Genomic DNA, 17,402 nt, shown 5'->3' with positions numbered 1-17,402 from the left:
TTTCAAATTTTAAAGTGCCCTCCCCAGCAAAGATACCTAAAACTCATCTTCACACATTCTCTAACTCAAATGGAAAAGAACAATTCCCTACAGAATAAGGAACTAACACAGCAAACACCACATCTGAAAGTGGTTCTCACAGATATGACAGTAAATGGATTAGTCAGAGGCCTGACTAATTGATGTCCTGTAATGAAGGAGTCAATACAATGGTCATATTTGGAGTGGGTAGATTGTTTTGCTTTTTGCACAATATTTTAATAAGCTGTAAATATCCAGTAAATTAAGAGATGAAGATTTGTTTTGTTTTAAAATTTTAATTTATCAAAGTTTTTGTCAGCAAATCTTATAAACAGCAATGTCTACCTGTAGTTTGACAATATAACATACTACATGTCAGTCTACATGTGTAGCAAGTACATTGCCTGAAACACCTGACTGATCTAATAAAGAGCTAAATAGCCAATAGCTAGGCAGGACAGAGAAAAAGGTGGTGCTACCAGGCAGAAAAAATAAACAGAAAAACACAGAGAGGAAGAGCAAGAGAAAAGGAAGGAGAGGGAGATTCCAGGCACCAGGCACACAGCTGGCAACGAAGCAAGAACTAAAGAAAGGTATACAGAAATAGAGAAAGATAAAAACCCAGAGTCAAAAGGTAGATGGGATAATTTAAGCAAAGAAAAGCTGTCTAGAAACAAGCCAAGCTAAGACTAGGCAGTAGCAGACACCCCCCCCCCCACACACACACACACAAAGAAGAAAGAGCCAAAAGAGAAAAGAATGGGGAAAAAAAACAACAAAGGCTGGCCTCCAGTTCACAGAGATCCTCCTGCCTCCTGGGATAAAAGGCTTATGCCAGCATTGCCTAGCTGAACTCAAAGTTCTTAGTTATGACTGTACATTAGAATCCAATGCCTAAGCCATCACCTAAACAAATTAGATCAGAATCTCTGGCAAGCAGGACCTAGACATGTACATATTTTTGTTTCATTTTTTTATTTTTTTTTAAATTTTATTTATTATGTATACAGAGCTCTGCCTGCATGTATCCCTGAAGGCCAGAAGAGGGCATCAAATCTCATTACAGATGGTTGTGAGCCACCATGTGGTTGCTGGGAATTGAACTCAGGACCTTTGGAAGAGCAGCCAGAGCTCTTAACCACTGAGCCATCTCTCCAGCCCTGTTTCATTTTTTTAAAAAAATTCTTACTATATTCATTTATTTATTGGTGGAAGAAGACATGCCATGACACACATAAACTCATGTTGCCAGGCTTGGTGGCAAATGTCTTTATCTACCAAGTCATTTCACCTTCCTTTTTTGGGGGGCAAAATGTCTATACAATGAAATGAACACATTTTAAATGTATATACAATTATACTGGGGTTTCAGGACATTTTCATTACCCAAAACCTTTCCATAAACCCTCTATCCAGTTAACACCCCTACTGTCCAGAGGCAATCACTCTTCACATCTAATGTTAGAGCTGGAGTCTAACATTTCGTAGTAAATAGAATCATACAATATTATACTCTTGTGTCTGGCTTCTTTCATTAAACAATGTTTTTGAAATTCATCTAACTGCAGAGTGGCATCTCCTTCTATTTGTTTATCTATCTTTTAATTAAATATTTGAATTCAGTCACTTAGGAACTATACAAGCTGCTCCCAACATATTTTAAATTCATGTTTTCAGTTCTCTTGGGCAGATGGGAGTGGAACTGCTTACTTCAGGTATTTTAAATTTCAGAAGGAGTGGGCATCAAAATTTTCAAATTCTCTACAGAATACTAATATGCACCTTTAAAATACTTAATGACAGCTGGGAGGTGGTGACCCATGCCTTTTATCCCAGCTCTTGGGAGGCAGATGGATCTCTGGGATCTCTGAGCTCAAGGCTAGCCTGGTCTACAGAGTGACGATGAATATGGCAATCAAGTATCTGTGGAATAGGATATGGAGTCGTTTGGGCATATGGCAATCAGTGGTATATAGTTGGGCCATATGGTAGATTTATTTTTAGCTTGAGAATTCTCCACACTTGATTTTCAGATTGGCAGCACCAATATGCAATCCCACTGACAGTAAATGAGGGTTCCCCCTTTCCCCAAACCCTTGCCCACCTTGGTTGATTTTTTTTTAAATCATAGCTATTCTGACCTAGGTAAGATAAAATCTAACTTATTTTGTTTGTATTTCCCTAATTGTCATGGCCATGGAGGAACATTGCTTACTGCCTTGCTCAGTTTGTTTGTTTGTCTGGTGGGTTTTTTTTTTTTTTTTTTTTGAGACAGGGTTTCTCTGTGTGACAGTCTTGACTGTCCTGAACTCACTCTGTATACCATGCTAGCCTCAAACTCTCAGAAGTCAACCTGCCTCTCTGCCTTGGAGTGCTGGAATTAAAGGCATGTACCACAACCACCCAGCAGTTTGCTTTTTTATATAACCCAGAACTACCTGTCCAAGGGTAGCACTACCCACAGTGGATTGGACCCTTTAACATCACTCTTTAATCAAAAAAAAAAAATGTACCCACAGACTTGCCTAAAGGTAATTTGATGGAGGCATATTCTTCAATGAGGTTTCATCTTCCCAAATGACCCTTGTTTGTGTCAAATTGACAACAACAACAGCAACAACTAACCAGCACAAACCATAAACCTGAATAATCTCTTCTATAAATTGCCTTTGTCATGGTCAAGAAAATTCTAGTATCAGGCTTAATGTAGATAAACCCTAAAGATATTATACTAAGATACATATCATATAATCAAAAAAATACAGACAAAAAGTAAAATGGTAGTTGTCAGGGACTTGGTGAGCATAAAGTTACTTTTAATAAGATGTTTCAATTTTATAAAACAAAGAATACCAGAGATAGCTGATGGAGGCAAGTATGCTACAATATATGCACAAGATTAAAACTGTATGCTCTAAAATGATGAAGCCAGAAGTGGTGGTGAATGCCTGTAATCTCAGCACCAGAGAGGTGAAGGCAGGAAGACCAGGAATTCAAAGTCAGCCCTCAGCCCTTAGATACACAGCAAGTCCAAAGATAGGCTCAGCTATATGAGACTCCTTTAGTACCTTCACTCATGTGGCTAGCAGTCAATCTTAACAAAGTACGCCTTTTTAATCTGACTATTGCTTGAATAGAGTTTCCTTTCTACCTTTAGGGGAAAAGGAAAATCAAAGTGAATTTTATGTGTATTTTACCACAATCAGAAAACTAAAGAGAAAAATCCCAGGGGCGGGAGCCTCTGTAAATATTGGGAAGATGTGTCAATGGCAACTACGGTACTTGAGTTGAACTAAGTCAAAATTATCTAGAAGTTGACAGCAGTTGTAGATAAAAATCTGGGTTTTCACAGTAAAACACAGGGCCATAAACCTGAAATCTCAGCACTCAGGATCATGAGTCCAGTTTCAGCTACGTAGTGAGGCTGTTTCGATAACTGATTAATTTGTTTTTAAATGGATCTGTAATCATTTTCCTATTTCTCAGAAATAAAATGTTTAATTTCAACTTTCCAGACAAAAATTACCAAATGTTTATGATTTTATTTCTTCAAGACTACAAGTAATTTCACATTAGTAATACATTATTCACATGTAAGAGTCAGTAAAAGACAACTGGATCTCAGATAAAATAACTGTCTTAGATCCTCACTGTCATCCCTAATACCAAAGCTGCCATTTCTTTCATGTTAATCACATCACCAACACATTATTGCTAGTCTTAGCAATAATGATAGACCAAAGTCATTATACATTCCTCAACAATAATATAACATACAGATCAAAGTTTAAAATAAACAATGAACTCAAGTTAGTAACAATATATCAGATTAGCTTACCAAGTGCAAGGAATGTGCCACAAGAATACAAGAAATGGAAATATGACATGGTATTTCAGTTGATAGCAATTTTTTTTGTAAACCAGAAACTACACAGAGAGCTTATATGTATTTGGAAAAACAAAAATCTGAAATCATGTTTGAGAACTGCATACTGCTTTAAAAAATCATGTTGAAGAACTGCATACTGCTTTAAAACAAACTTCTCTGTGGAACTTACTGGCTCAAATATTAATACTAACATTTCTTGTAAAGTGAACTGTGTTCTAGCTATTTCTAAAATTTAAAAACTATAATAATGGCATTTGCCAAAAAGGAAAAAGTATATTAATCCAGAATTCCCTGACTTAAGTGAACTCCAACATTTCTTCTCTAATATTAATTTAATCTTTAGGAAATAGTACTATTCTAAAGAAATCAGATTTGTCAAACATACTTAAGAAATACTAATATAAGGGTGAAAGCAATAAAGTTGGGAAAACTGGATTTGTATTTCCAATCTTACTTTATGTTACTGATAAACTAAATTATCTCCAGACCTTCTTCATTCCTCAACTGAGCTAACAGTTTCCTTTTTTGTTAACCAAAAGAAATAGGAGTTCAAGGAAAATGTCTGTAGACAGTGGTGTGGTTTTTTTTTTATTGTTTTTCGGGAGAAAAAGAATCAGTACAGAAGCAGTGCTCAAGAGGTCCTTCTCAGATGACTGAAGAATTCTTCAAACACAAGGACACAGAAAGGACCAACTCTGATTAAAAGAATCAACACGAGAACCTTTTTTTCTCTATAAATATTCAGAGTTTACTAAGTTCCCTTTTGCTTCTTATTTTCACAGCTGAAGATGCTACAGAAAGCAAGTGTGAAACAGTTTAACGGAAGTCCCCAGGCAGCAATAAAATCTTCCTCTGGGGGTTTGCAGATATATAGCCCAGTTGGTAATACAGGACAGCCAGTACTATACCCAGAAAACCTATCTTGAAAGAAAAAATCAAAACAAAACAAAACTGATAAGACTAGAAACAATTTCCATAGCTAAGAACAATGGTAAAGAAAATGACTACAATGATTGCCAAGGGATGGGTTCATAGGCTCAGCAAGTAGCACTTGTTGCAAAGCCAGAGCCCACATGGTAAGAGAGCATCAACTCTCACAAACTGTCCTCTGCCCTTCATTATGGTACCTGAATGCCCCTGCCCCGCCCCCCCCCACACTAGTAATAGTAAAATTTCTAAGTTAAAAAAAGAAAACAAAGTTTGCTTGTTTGCTCTTTGCCTTAAAAAAAAAAAAGATGACTAGTATGATCTCTGGTTTAGAAATCGCTTTCTCTTACCTACGACATATGAAACAGTATCTACTATGTATAGCCCCCTCCTAATACACAGTATACCAAGACAATAAACCACATTTCATTAAGTCCCCAGAGATCACAGGGCATCTAAAGTCCATGAGATATTTTTCAGGATGCTTGATTGGGACTTTCCTTAAAACCTAAAAGTAGATCTACTCGCATAAGGCTACCTTTTTTGTTTGTTTGCTTGCTTTCTGTTTTTCTTTCGAGACAGGGGTTCCCTTGTGTAACAGTCCTAGCTGTCGGGAACTTCCTTTGTAGACCAGGCTGGCCTCAAACTCACAAGAGATTGCCTGTGTCTGCCTCCCAAATTCTGGGATTAAGGGCGTGTACCACCACCACCTGGTCACATAAAGCTATCTTAGTATGCTCCTCAAATCATGTCCAAAATCTCCAAGACTAGGAAAGTCCAACCTATTGATTCTAGGGCAGATGATAGAGTGAAAAAAAAAGAGAGAGATTCATGTTTAGATTACAAGTTTCTTACATAGATCCCAATATAACCACCTCCACTCCAAAGTTTAGAATTGACCTGTGGTTTGAAAACCAAGGCCATCAGGATCGTGTAGGTGTATGCTTCAAATTCTGGGGTGGTATAAACAATAGAATTTCAACATGGTACAAGAGGATCTAGGGAAAAGTTCCATGAGTAAAAGAGAGTACTTGCTCTGCAAGCATGTGTGTTCCTATCCCCAGCACTGAGGATGGAGCCAACCAGATGCTACCAGCTCCCTTGCTAGCCAGCCTAGTCAAAGAAGGTGGATTTCCAGCTCATAAAGAGATCCCATCTCAAGCCAATAAGGTGGAGAGACACTGGACTTCCTGATCTGGCTTCCTCCAACAAACTCAAATGCCTGCACCCATTAACAACCCTCCCCAAAAAGGAATAGATGTATCAAAATCACTTCCTCTATAGGAAACTAGTCTAAGAGTAACAGCAAAAGTGCCAAAATCAGATTGGATACAGCTTAGAAAGATCACTTAACCTAGCATGTCCAATGCCTACAGTGACTCCCAGTTCAGAGTGCCATTTTAAAACAGTCTGCCTTAATTCATTCTCCTCCCCTTCCACCCCCACTACCCGCACACACACAAAGAAGAAAAACTACTTTTCACTGTCAGAGATGTTATAATACTGAACAAAGGTAGACAGACAAAGAATGAGCAAGGTTTAGTGATAAAAGTTCTGTAATTTGGGGCTGGAGAGATGGCTCAGAGGTTAAGAGCACTGGCTGCTCTTCCAGAGGTCCTGAGTTCAATTCCCAGCAACCACATGGTGGCTCACAACCATCTGTACTGAGATCTGGCGCCCTCCTCTGGCGTGTGGGCATACATCAAGGCAGAATGTTGTATACATAATAAATAAATAAATCTTAAAAAAACAAAAAGTTCTGTAATTCACTGTTGAGGAGGGAGGACGTGGAGGAACCTGCGGAAATACTGCTTCAGAGTTCAAAACTAGCCTGAGCAATGTAGTACGACATTTTTTGAAATACAAAGCGAAAAAGAGAACTAGAGATACAAGTAGAGGTTCCAGTCCGATCCCCAGTAAAGCAAAAGAAAATGTAAAAAATAACTAAAAAATCTGTTTGTGTACATTAGAGCTAGCGTTATTGTAAACTCGTAGTCTCACATAAATGCAAATACAAATATGAGTCCATAAAAAGATTCCCTTGCTCTGTAAACTGGAAGGCCTGGGGCAGCAGCATTCTAAGAGCAATAAATACAAGTACCCAGACACTGGTGAGTCTGGAGAGAAGTCTCAATAATGAAAAGCACTTGCAACACAAATCCTGAGGACTGGAGTTCAGATCCCAGTATCCACAGATTAAGTCAGGTATCTTGCACAAGCCTGTGAGCCCATCCTAGGGGACGGAGATGGGAGGCTTGCTAGATTCCAGCCTAGAGAAAGAAAAGAACCATGAGCTTCAGATTCAGGGAGAAAACTGCCTCAAAAGAATCGCCAGGTGGAGAATGATATGAAACCCAATGTAATAACTAAATATGAAAAATATCAGGCAACTGAAAATGACAGAATATTCTGATGCCATGAGAACACAAAAAAACTGTAAATCTCTGATAAGGATGCTGAAAAGCTAATCATAACAATCTAATTATGAAATCCAATGTAAAACTAAATATGAAAACTATTAGACAATTGAAAATGAAGTAATATTCTACAAAATAATGAGGCCTGTAGTTTTCAACTGTATCCATGCCTTGAAAGAAATTGTTCCACATTCAGGAGCAGAGTGACAAGCAATTGTAACATATAAAGACAACTAATAGGGTTGAGAAGGTTGTGTTCCTGTTACATTATAACTAGGACAGTCATGTGATCATGTGACATATCCTTCTTTATAAGAAATAAACACGGAAGTATTTCAGAGCAACAGGGCATCAGATGGGCAATTTATTGTCAAACAGGTTAAAGAACAAATAGATTCAACTTTTATGTCTTGTTATTGCCTGTAATCACAAACACTTAGGAGATACATCAGGAGTTTAGGGTTATCTTTGGCTACAGAGTGAGTTTGAGGTCAGTCTGGACTACATAAGACCCTATCTCTCTTTCCCTCACACACACACCCAAAGAAACCTCAAATAAGAAAGCTTTCAAGAAGTCTGTGGCCATTTTAAAAACCTGGAAACAATATACCTACAAGGCAATCTGCAGCTACGAAGGATTGGCGAGGAAAGGTTGACATCAAATGCAGGTTACCTAGTTCTATGGCCTACAGTTTCAGTTATCTGAAGTCATCCATAGTCTAAAACTATTTGACAGAAAATTCCAGAAATAAACAATTCTAAGTAAAAGCTTATATTATCCCTTTCCAGTACATCCATACTGTATATACTCCCTACCTGTCAACCACTTAATAGCCATTTAGGGTATCAGATACAGGGCTTGTGTTCATGTAAAGCTTATTTTTACTCAATGGACCAAAAAGTAAATAGGCTATTAAATAGGCTAATAAGCAGAAGAAAAGCCAGTTCCTTTTCAGTAAAAAGTACAAATTCTCAATAATAAAGGGAAAAGAAACATGCTGAAATTGCTAAAAATCCACATTAACAATCAGTCCATCTTCTGGCCAGGTGTAGTGGTACACACCTATAATCCCAAGCACTTTTAGAGGCAGGAGGATCATAGTTCAAGGCCAACCTCAGTCACACAGTGAGTTCATGGCTTAAGCTACACGAGACCCTGTCTCCAAATCAACAACAGGAATCTTCTTTCTATCTGTGAAACTGTAGAGAAATTTACAGTAGTTTGCTATCCCACCTTAAACAGCAAAGGTTATAGCTACTGTAGCTGGGGCTACAGCTATATGGTAGACTACCTGTCCAGCAGGTTGGGTCCCTCAAAATCAGTTTTTACCACTTAAAAAAATTAAAACTAAAAAAAAAGTTACAACCACAGTATGTAGCAAGCGCTTAGTTAAGACAGAAAGGGCATACAATTATAGGGTTTGGTACCATCAGTGGCTACAAGCATTTGAACCTTTTATAACCAAAGGATAAACAAGTACTGTTATTACTATACATATGAGGGGTAGATGTTAAAAAACAAGCAGAAAATATCTCCACAATTACTAAATTTTCTTAGCAAGGAGGACTGGAAGAATTGTGACTGAGCAGTTGGTCAACTTGTAAACAAACTAGTAGAACGTGCTGAAGCTCCAACATAGCTATCTGTACTGTGGGAAAACTGACAAGCCAGCAGGATTCTGAAAATAGGAAGGCATCTCCTGAAGGGCAAGAAACACCTGTACCAAGAAGCCAAGAGATCCACATACATCCTAAAGCTAAACACATTAGTACAACACACCTCTTCTAAGCAATTACCAAAGCAAGAAACAAGTATTCACTTGGGTTGGGAAAATATGCTTAAATGACCAATAAGGTACATAGTAGGCCATTAATAAAAACTTTACCCACTACCAAAAAGTAAAATACAGTATTTGAAGAAAACCCAAGAGCATTAACAGATCTACCAGGTACAATAAGATCAAACTTCAAATAAGATACAGAAACAATTAAGCATTATCTCAAAGAATCTAAATTACCTGTATACCAAAATACAACTGAAAAAAAAAAAAAACAACTTCTGGGGGTGGGAGGAGTTCTTAGAAACTGTATTGCAAAAACAAATGATTAAGAACTGAAAACCAATGAGTGAGCTGAAAGAGTAAGTCTCAAGATTCTCCCATAACTCAGAGTCCCCATAAGTATCCCCATAAGAATGTTTGAAAACAGCCCTCCCTTTTCTAGAAATGTATATATTTCAATCAAAACAACATACTACCACAGATGGAAGAAAGTGATGTATGAGATCTGAACTCCTTTCCATTAAGTCCAACATAAGTAACTTGCAAAAATGCAAAAAAAAAAATCCTTCTTTTTATTATGGCCAGTCCTCCAAATCCCTAGGTTCAACCATGTTGAAAATTCTTGGGGAAAATTGCAGTACTTCACACTGTTCGCCTAGTATTTCCCCTGGATTTAGTATACAAGTCATCTGAAGCTGCTTTAAGGTGTCTCGGCAGATGTGCTTAGGCCACAACAACTACTAAGCCGTTATAAAGAAGGGACCAAAATAGTCGTGGTGAAAATGAAACAATTCACCATGGATACCATGTCACAACTGTATTTGTTCTGGAAAATCATTACATTTTTTGTTCAAACAATGTTAGTATGCAATGGCTTGCTGTTATTTTTAAATTTTGTTTTAATTTCTAACAGAATAGTAACCAATAGCTGGCACAAACCCAAACACTTAGGGGGTTCTCAGTGTATAGAAGTATTGGTGATTCTAAATTCAAAACACCATATAACCTTAGGACCATTACGATTTCTCATAATCAAACCACATTACAACAAATGACTCCTCCAACCTGCAAATGAAATGTAAAGAAGGCATTCTGTCCCAAAATAAGTGGTTCAGACTACAAATTGGTCTCTGAAATAACAAGATTCAATGTATGGCTGTTTCGCTTTACAACATATAAAAGTGATATACACTCAACAGAAACTACTTAAAATGATCACTTATTCAACCAGGGATGATATTTCTTAGGAGCCACAAAAATAAACAAACAAACAAACAAACAAACGTGCCCTACAGTGACCTGGGTTGCCAGAGTTTTTTGATACAGGTACTCAATAAATTACATGAGATACTAAACACTGTTTTAAGCTAAGCTTTGTGTTAGATGATTGTGTGCAACTGAAGGATTTAGTAAGTGTTCTGAGCATGGGTAAGGTAGTCTAGGCTAATCCATAATACTCAGTAGGTGTGGTGTACTGAATGCATTCTTGATTAGTTTCAGCTATCAGCATCCAAACCCATCACAAGTTCAGGAACATCTTTACTTTCCAAGTTATTTAATCTTCTTTCCATTTTCCCATTCTCTCACTGTAATACTCATTAGTCATAATTTCATGGTGCTTTCAATGTGCCTTTCTCAATTCTTCTAGCACAACAAAAAGAAATAGCTTACTATGCACAAAAATCTAAATAAGAGTGTCCCTATAAATAAACTTCACAGGCTTTATTATACTTATTTTTATTATACACATGCCATTTTGTTGTTTCCTAGGGTTTCTTAAAATATAATATATATTCTTAAATTCATAGATACATATCAGTAGAGCTTTATTTTACGTTTATTTTTGATGTGGGAGTGTCATATATCAATCTGTTGATTTCATTGGCTGAGCAATAAAAGAAACTGCTTGGCTGGCCCTCAGCTTAGAACATAGATGGGAGGAGTAAACAGAATAGAATTCTGGGCGGAAGAGGAAGTGAGGTCAGACTCTGCTCTGCTCCCAGAGAGACTCGACAGCTCTGCTCTGGAGCAGAGACGCCATGCTTGCCATGCTACACTCTCCCAGGATGGACGAAGGCTAGACTCTTCCTGGTAAGCGCACCTTGGGGTGCTTACACACATCATTAGAAATGGGCTAGTCCAGGTGTGAGAATTAGCCTGTAAGGGCTAGAGTTCAGGGGCCAAGCAGTTCTCAAATGAATACAGTTGGTGTGTTGTTATTTCGGGCATGAGCTAGCCAAGCGACTGGAGTGTTGGGGACGCAGCCCCGCCGCTCTTATTTCAACATATTTTCTAATGTTATTTTCTATTCTCTTACATACTATCATTAATAAGGTATGCCAAGGCCTTCATTCAATGTAACGAAATTGGAAGTGACAAAAATAATGTGTGACAGAATACCAATGCAATTATGGATCAAGACACAAGAATATATACAACCTGAAAAAACTACCTGAGAGGCACTCGGGTAGAAAAAGAGAACTTTCAGAACTGCATAAAAACAAAGCAGTGTGCTAACAAGCACTGAAACACTTCCGTGTACATGGAGTTGGAATGCAAACATCAAATTAAACAAATTGACCAAATCAACTTTTCTGTTTCATGTTTCAAACACTTTGAGGAGCAATATGCATGGACTAAGAACTTTTGGGAAAGAGGAAAGGCAAAAAAAAAAACCTAAATAATTCGTAAACATGAAAAAATAGGATAAACAAGTAACATTAATTAAAGAAAAATTTAAAAACTAAAGAAATTAGAAGAGAAAGTTGAATAACAGCAAGTTTTAAAATTAGGAAACCAAACACTGAGAGAGAAGATAAAATGTAAACTGAGAAATGGGAGATACTTATTCAGAGTAAATAACAAAAGATACCAAGGGAAGAGAAACTATAAAGTGGAGGGGGAAACAATCTCCCTAGCTAATTCAGAAGTAGATATGATAGAATACAGCTCATATATCCATGTTCTACAACAAAAGCAGTGTGCATTCAAGAACTAATCTACTATGAACAGTTACGGAAGTGTAACACTGCTGTCAAGAAAGAAAAGGAAAGCCATCCTGTGTGGCTGTGGTTTCAACAATCAAAACATCACAAATGGATGAATAAGATAGAGTCAAGATTAAGATGCAGGAAACAAAGTAGGTATACTTAAAGGAGACTGAAGAAACAGCAATTATAAAGAAATGTATTTGATCTCCAACATCATTCTAATTCTGTGTAAGCCTAAATGCTTTGTAAATATTGCGAGTATCTATTTCTACAACAAAAAGAAGCTTAATCTCTAAAATCATATTATCAATAAGCAATTATTTCAAATAATGCCAAATACATAATTTTCTGAAAATTTAAAGTATGATCCTTGGCAGATATTGTTCATCATTAATTTTTTAAAATAAAAAAGTCAAAAATAAAAAACATAAAAAGGTCTAACACAACCAAATTTCACTGATTTATTACCAATGATAAATGTAAAATGCCTCTAGAGTAGTCACTTGGCTAAGAAACAGTACACAATAAAAACTGTTTCCATTCTTGAACCTCGCTAAGCATTTTATACATGACGTTCAAAATAGCCTGTTCTTAAATGCCAAGGAAACGTAATAATACAAAATCAGGAGGAGCTTTGAAAGCCCAAGATTACTTTCATTAACAAGTCTTTCTAAGCAAGACAGGCAAACACATTGGGAAGTACTTTGTTTCACAATTTAATCCAGCAGGGGAACCTCCCTCAAACAATACTGAAAACACATAAAATTTGAGTCCACTGAGATAGACTTCAAATCACTGTCTTTTAAAAAAGAAATCTCTCTTCAAACCTTTGTTGCATTTTAAACAAGACTTCAAAAAAATATTTGGTTTGAGACGAGTATAAAACCTAAAATTCATTAGCTAATTTGGTGCTAAATTTACCTTTCAGTAAAATGCAAAATAAATGTCTTGTTGAAGAAAAAGAGGGAACCAAAGGTGAACAAAGGTGGAACACCTCATTTTTAAAATGTCAAAACCTAAACATATTACTCTCTCTAAAAAAGAAAAACAAAGTCCTTCTTGAGTGGGTGGGGGCGCTAAGCAGCATAGTCCAGTGTTGTCATCTGCATCCAGAAGTAACGCAGTGCCTGTCATCTCTGCAAAGGGTTTCTCTCTAGACTTGCTCTATTAAGGCGCTGCTGCTCTGAAGCCAAGCAGAAGCCATAAAAGGAAACTGAAGTTCAATGTCATTTATTTTGTTCCCCTCTTTCATATGCTAGAGAATAACCTCTTTTGCTGCCTAATTATACGTCCCCAAATCATAAAGTCCGCCAGTTATGCACTTTAAATTCCTTCATAAAGCAATCGGACTTTTAATAGGAATAACTTGATGGCTCACAAATTTTACCAATAAAATAAAAATGGAAACAAAAACCCCAGAGAGCAGGCCCTAATAACAAAACAATATAAATATTGGAATGATTCTTTTTTTGAAATGTACTTCATAAAAGCGATACAGCCAAGAACAAGCTGTGAACTAATTTGATCCTGATCTTTAAAACCTACCTTTCCTCTCTCAACTAAAAAAAGTCAACTCTTTTTCCTCGGGTTTCTGGTAATTATTTCGGTAGCATCTGATTAAACATCAATTTAAGCTTAAACTACATCTACCTATAATTAATATTTACTTTTTAAGCACAGTATTTTCTGTCACCTCCCTTTACTATGAAAGCACGGGGGGGGGGGACTAAACTTAAAAAGGCACGCAGTTGAAACACGACTAGGGGTAAAGACAGCAGATTTACTGCAGCCAGAACTAGTTTCCCCCACGAAGCCGACCCCCATTGGTTCAGAGGCGTTCCTAAGTCTGACTGGTGGAATGTCGGCCATGCTTCACGAGTTCCTGCTCGCACAGTCCGTACCTATTCACTTAGTAGGCAGAAGCAAACAAAAACAGATGGGGGCCAGCGCGAGAATCTGAGAGTCACACAGCAGCAGACAGCGCCGCTCTGTCCCACAATGTGCCTCCCCCGAGGATCTGAAGCGTTTTCTTTCTCTTCCCTTCCTACATCCCTACTCGGAACTGCACCCAAGTCCTGACCAATCAACCACTTGCAGGTGTTTGGGGTTTTGCTTTGTTTTTGTAGCCATATCCTTCTGTCTGTACCCGTAATCTTCACGACCTCGTTCTGCTTCCTAGAACACCAGTTTCAAGAAAAATCTAGCAGCTCCTTGTCTCCAATCAAGTAGCCAAACAAGCACTGTACGCTACAGACTGAAAAGAACACATTACTTACGACTTAGCCTCAGCTGTCCGGAGAAGCCAACCGAGAACGGCAGACAGATGGGTTCTAAAGTCCAAAGAACCCCTGGAGCCCTAACAAAACGAGCTCCACGTAAGATTAACGCCAGAGCCAAAACAATCGGCACCAACATAAACAAATGTGGCAGCCATCTCGGTAAGAGCGAATCCGTCTCTCCCGGCAGAGACTTAACTTTCTTCCGAAACCAAAGTTGCCGGGCTCAGCGATTTACTACACGTTGTATACGTCCCGGAATACTAAAAACTTGTGCACCTTCGGCCGAACAAAGGCACTCTTTCTTCCGATGGCTGCAAACTTTCCGTCCCACAGCATTCTTACAAGCCCATTTCAGAAAGAAAGGAATCCAGACGGTAGACCGGGCAAAACAAAACCCCAAACATACATCAGTTCCTACTACTCAGCGCCTAAAATACCAAACCACTCCGACACGAGAGCAAGAAGCGAGGCAACTCGGGCAAAGCGAAGCCGACTAAAAGTATCGTTTCCGGCCCACGAACTTGGCGACTGCTGCTCGACGCTCTTCATAAGAAAAAAAAATATTTATTTATTTTTACCTCTCGGGGTGTCTCAGGGCAGCCGTCTCGAGGCTCGGCTTGACATGATTTCCTGCCCTTCCTCCGCGGCTCGGGGCCCCGCCGAGGCTCCCGTGAGGGCGAGGCGGATGTGGAGCTGCCTCCCGCAGCAGTGCGGCTGCTCCGGTGGGGGCTGGGGTGCGCGCTGGCTTCCTGCTCGCCACTTGTGTCAGGAGTTTCCCGGCCCCGACTGGGTCCTCCGCCGAAGGGAAAAACTTTTCACTCGTGACACCACCCGGAATTGCCGTGCGAAACTCACTTCCTGCCTGGGTGAAAAGCAGGATCCAGCTCGGTGCCCCGGGAACCCGGAACCCCGGGGCGGCGCGCCTCCGAGGGGGAGGGAGGGGACGGCGCCCGCCCCGAAGCCGCGGGACCACGCGCGGCTCACGGGGGCGAGGACGCGGAGCTCGGCCGGGCCTGGGCCGCGCTAGGCCGCCGCCCCCACAGCCGCGCCGCGCGGGTATTGTCTCGAGTGCGCCGGCCGCGCCCTGCGCCCGCCCGCCCGGAGCCGGAGCCGACCGGCCGCGCAGGCAGGCTCCGAGGCGGCCGTCCGTCCGTCGGGCCGTCCGTCCGTCCGGCACGGCCTCTGCCCCCTCGCCTTCCCGCCGCCGTCCTCCTCGCGGCCGCAGTGGCGCCGTCGCCTCCGGGTCTCCTCCTCAGGAGCTCGCGGGCCCGCGCCGAGGACCGGGGCTGCGTCGCGCGCCGCCGCGCCACCTTTCAGTCGAGCGGGAGACGGACGGGAGAGGGGAGGCGAGGCCGAGCAGAGAAAGAGGAGGCGGACCCGGGCCGGCCCGGGGTGGAGGGAGTTTCTGCCTCACAGGCCGCGGCGGCAACAGCGCCACCGCCCCGGCGGCTAGGGGGGCCGAGGCTGCGAGGCGGCGGCGGCGGGGGCGGGGCGGCCTCCCGCGGGGGCGCCCCAACCGCCCACAGCCGGGCGAAGGCCGGCGCGAGCCAGTCAGCGCGCGCGGGGTCGACGCGGCCGACGTCGGCGGCGGGGGGCGCGCGGCGGGAGGCCCACCCCCCACCCGGCCGGCGAGGCTCGGCCCCCGCCCCGGGCTCCTCGCGACCCCGCGAGGCCTCCGCCACCCGGGCCGATCGAGTTTCTTCGTACGGCCCTAATTGGTGCAAAGAGGTTGTTCGGGTGCAGCCCCGATTTGCAGGCGGCAGGTATCTCTTTTCAGCCGCGGCGCTCCGACAGCCTCTAATGGCACGCTCAGGTTGCAGGAAACCACCTCCGCTGCTCGCTGCAGCTTCTTCCCACGCCGGGCCGAGCTGGCTGCCAGCGGCTGGGGCCCCGCCGAGGAGACAAAGCTGGTGCTGGAATGGGGGTGGGAGGGGATCGTGGCCCGCGAAATTGCCTCAAGACGGTGCCTTTGTTAGGGGAAACATTGGATGCGCTCCGAACGCGGCGCACAGCCTTCCAGCCCCTATGCTTTTCGGGCTTGCAAGTCGTTCAGTCGCGCTGGCCCTGGTAGTTCTGCCTGGCAGGGTTTGCGTTTATTGCAGAGAGAGACTTAAGCATTCTGTCAACACATATGGCTTCGAAAGCTTCAACCATAACATTGCCGTTTTTACAGTTACTGCTTTAAGTATGTTAGCAGACAGAACATCCTTGTTTTACCCTAGGGAATGGAATAGATTCTGGGCAAACCATCGTCCACCCCCACTCCGCCGTATTAACTATGCACAGGGTTGGTAATTAGCCTCTGGGTCCTTCAAGCCACTGGTTCAGTTCTTCCGTCTGTAGCCCAGAGATAATTATTCATCACCAAGTTTGAATAAAAAGCTGTATGCTTTACAGATGAGTTTTGGCTCGCGTCCAGAGGAAAGAGTTCGCGAAGTCCACCCAAGGATTCTTTACTAAAGTGAGTTCTACGCCAGAGACAAATACTTGGAATAACTCCAAAGATATTCAAGTCATTTTGAATCGCAGTGGAAGTGTTTTAACTACACCCAAAGCTGCGAGAATTAGCACAGGCAGGCGTTAGTTTCTGCATAGAGCAGAAGGTGAAGATGGACGGCGATGCCGGGGCTTCATTGCTGCCTATGAGAACGTTCACTGTCAACTCTGAGCATGGCACCGAGGTATCTCTATTTTACACTAATATGGCTCTTAACCATTGTATATTTAAACAGTGTATTCGTACAGACTGTTTCAACCGACATGAGAAAGTTTTGTTTTACTCCACTTTGGAAGCAGGTCAGGAGTTTGATCAGGACTCAGTGCAGAGGCTGCGATCAAAGAGCGTTGCTCTCCTAAAGCATTCTGGATAGAGCAGCTTCCATCCGGTGAGAACTCTGGGATTCCAGTACTGCAGCCTGTGGGTTCCCTAGCTCACACATACCCTGGGCTGGACGTGATCCCCAGCACCATTGAGGAGAGGGTAGTACAATGGATTGAAATAAACCTACTTGCAGCCTGAATAACCCATCACTAGGCTAAAACTTGCCCTGGTGCTAACCTTTTTTTATTTTAACTCCTACTGGGGACCATTCTGACTA

The 17,402-nt window shown here is 41.4% G+C and overlaps 1 protein-coding gene across 5 annotated transcripts in view; it reads right to left on the bottom strand.

The window, feature by feature from the left end:
- Positions 1-15,109, bottom strand: part of Erbin (erbb2 interacting protein) — a 103,761-nt gene extending 88,652 nt beyond the window's left edge. For 4 of the 5 annotated variants that reach the window (XM_050160336.1, XM_050160337.1, XM_050160338.1 and 1 more), the window contains exon 1: positions 14,302-14,443. The gene's annotated coding sequence lies outside the window, so the exon portion shown is untranslated. Of the gene's footprint in view, positions 1-14,301; positions 14,444-14,882 lie in introns of those variants that run through there. The other variant, XM_050160339.1, reaches the window with a different exon arrangement.
- Between the last annotated feature and the right edge of the window lie 2,293 nt (positions 15,110-17,402).

The sequence above is a fragment of the Alexandromys fortis genome, unplaced genomic scaffold (assembly GCF_014885135.2).
Source record: "Alexandromys fortis isolate MF-2015 unplaced genomic scaffold, M_Fortis_MF-2015_v1.1 scaffold_76, whole genome shotgun sequence".
NCBI classification, from domain to species: domain Eukaryota; kingdom Metazoa; phylum Chordata; class Mammalia; order Rodentia; family Cricetidae; genus Alexandromys; species Alexandromys fortis.
Note: the sequence above shows the minus strand (reverse complement) of the source record. Positions and strands in the feature narration are given on the sequence as shown.